At 38.4% G+C, this 2,636-nt stretch overlaps 1 long non-coding RNA gene across 1 annotated transcript; it reads right to left on the bottom strand.

Annotated features, from left to right (window-relative positions):
- Positions 1-1,497: 1,497 nt before the first annotated feature.
- LOC134478214 (uncharacterized) lies at positions 1,498-2,151 on the bottom strand. The gene is made up of 2 exons (XR_010050701.1): positions 2,061-2,151; positions 1,498-1,842 (listed from the first exon to the last, which is right to left on the bottom strand). It is a non-coding gene; the product is annotated as an uncharacterized LOC134478214 (long non-coding RNA).
- Between the last annotated feature and the right edge of the window lie 485 nt (positions 2,152-2,636).

Below are 2,636 nucleotides of genomic sequence, written 5' to 3'. Positions count from 1 at the left end.
TCAAAGTAAATTTGGCTTGGTGGGGCGGGGCGGGGGGGAGGAACCTTTCTTCAAAAACAATGAACAATACTGATTTTACTTACTTTGTTTAGATCAACTATGTGATTCTTAATAAAAACAAGTTACATCAGATGAACCATGTAAAAAGTTCACAGTAGAATAAAAGATTAAGTTTTTGTTTGCTATGTTTTGCTTTTTGGGGTTTCAACCCAAGGCTTTCACACTGAGTTTCATCTCCTGCCCTTTTGTTCTTTATTTTGAGACAGTCTTGCTGTTGCCGAGGTGGAGTTCAAAGTTGGGACCCTTCTGTGTCAGCCTCCTAGTGTGCTGGGATTACAAGCATGCACCATTATACCTGGTGACAAAATAACTTCTTAAGCCTTGTAATAATTTGATAATATTTAAGATATTTTGTTTCTCAATCATATATCAAAAATAGTCCTTAAAAAGAAACCAGTATGGAAGACCCTCTCCCTAAGGATGGACTTTCATTCTTAAATAAACTTTTGCATTGTGTATCTTAAAAGTTCATGCCTGTTTGAAATAGAATTTCTAAACTGAATCTCACCATAGCTTTTTGGGATCAGCTCAATGATTGTGTTAATCCTGTATTCCTAACTAGCTGCTGGCATGGAAGCTCAGGGCTCAATAAGAGTATTACCCACAACTTGCCCCCAGTTGCCAAGTCTGATTGTGAATCAAGCAGAAATTCAAACCAAGGAGAGATAAGTCTCTGGAACATGCCACAAATACCCAGCGCACCTCCTGCCATCTCCCTTGTTGGCATTTTTGAGGTGTGGACCCATAGAAGAAGAGCACATGGCTGCCACTGAACTGTTTTTAACCTCAAAGATGAGCATTTCCGAATGTCAGTTGTCAAACATAAAAGTTTATTTATTTGCTTTTCATTGCATTGGATATGCTTGTTGCATGCTCAAAACCTGTGGGTCAGAAACAAAGACTTTTATGAGTGAAAATCACCATTGGTAAAGAGAAAAATGGTGCTTTCCAAATATTTTATATCAGTGTGTGTGGATGACAGGAAACTCCAGTGCTGAGGTGGGCTCTGGACAGGGTAGAGCGAGAGATGGAATTCAATGACTTTTTCAACCCTGAGAGTGATTTTCTTGATTAAAAGTTTGTTTTAAAAAGCCCTTAATGTATTACATGAGCAGGAAATGGGGAACCAAGACTTTACTGAGTACAGTCCGGACACCATTCTGGGTTCCTTGCAGTAGGTACTGCCAAAAGGCTTTGCCTAAAATCTGCTTGTGATTCATCTCTTCTTTTTCTTTTTTATGATGCTGAACCAGAGGGTGAAAAGATAAAGGATTGCATAGTCTGGCACGTGAGCGCTTCCCCACTGCGTACTGTCGTTATGGGGAGGAAGTAGCAGCCGCCAACCGCTGTTTTATTAATAATGAGGCATTCACATAAATTCCATGCAAAATTGATTTTTGACTGTTATATAAGAATCAAATACCAGGCTTTAAAAAGTAATTGAGAAATCTATTTGTAATTTACTTTGCCTATAAGAACCCGCTGTCCTGCCATAAACAATTTTACAGTATTTTCCCCCTGTTAAACAGCTATTTTTACACATCTGTTTGGCCTCTCTTATATGACATGCAGTCAGGAGGTGTAATGAATACAGGTTTGCAACAACATGTGGCCACAATCTCTTTCAGTTTCATCTTCAAGGGGATCTCTTGCAAGTTGTGACAGAATTTTCATCACGGTGCCAGTGAAGGATGTTAATGGCTAATTATCTGACCATGGCTGTTGATTGACAGATCATAAATCCACTCCTGGCAATAGTATAGCACAGTAATAGCTAAGCAACTGGGAAGAAAGAGAGAAAAAGAAAAAGGGTGAAAGAAAGAAAGAAAGAACGAAAGGAAGAAAGAAAGAAAGAAAGAAAGAAAGAAAGAGAAAGAGAAAAAAAGCTGAGATTAAAAAAAGAGAAAGAGAGAAAGGGAAGGAGGAAGGGAGAGAGAGAGATGAGACAGACAGAGAGACAGAGAGACAGAGAAACAACAAAAAAACCCAAACATACAAACCAAAATACAGTAAAGCCTTCGTTTGTGAGCAAACTCATTCTGGAAACATGCTTGTAATCCAAAGCACTTGTATATCAAAGCAACTTTCCCTGTAAAAAATAATGGAAAATTAGAAGATTTGTTCTACAACCCCCAAGTACTCATATGAAGATGATTGCAATGCAAAATCATAAAGGAAATACAAAATATATTGATAAGAAAATTAACTTGCACTTGCCTCTGAAAACCTTGAAGGCTGATGTGAGGGAGACAGGAAAAAGGAGGGTTACAGTGACAACTTTCAATATCAGTAATGGAATTGCTGCTCTCTGCTCTCTATTAGCTCAGTGGAATCTTTTTCTTGTGTGCAGGTTTAACAAGGACTTATTCAATGACAGTTATTTTTGCCTGCTTTTGGGGATTTTGCAGAAATGTGACATTGTATTGTTAAACAGAGCTGTCACTTGTACTGCTCCAGCCTTATTTGCGTGGTGTTTTCTACTACATTTTCACTATTTCCCACATTTTGCACATCTCCCTAACCTCATTTGAAGTCAGGGATCCTCTGTTTTTTTCTTCCTTCCTTCTCTGGAAACA

Source organism: Cavia porcellus, unplaced genomic scaffold (assembly GCF_034190915.1).
Source record: "Cavia porcellus strain 051 isolate PalLab524CR breed Dunkin Hartley unplaced genomic scaffold, mCavPor4.1 scaffold_12, whole genome shotgun sequence".
Lineage (NCBI taxonomy): Eukaryota > Metazoa > Chordata > Mammalia > Rodentia > Caviidae > Cavia > Cavia porcellus.
Note: the sequence above shows the minus strand (reverse complement) of the source record. Positions and strands in the feature narration are given on the sequence as shown.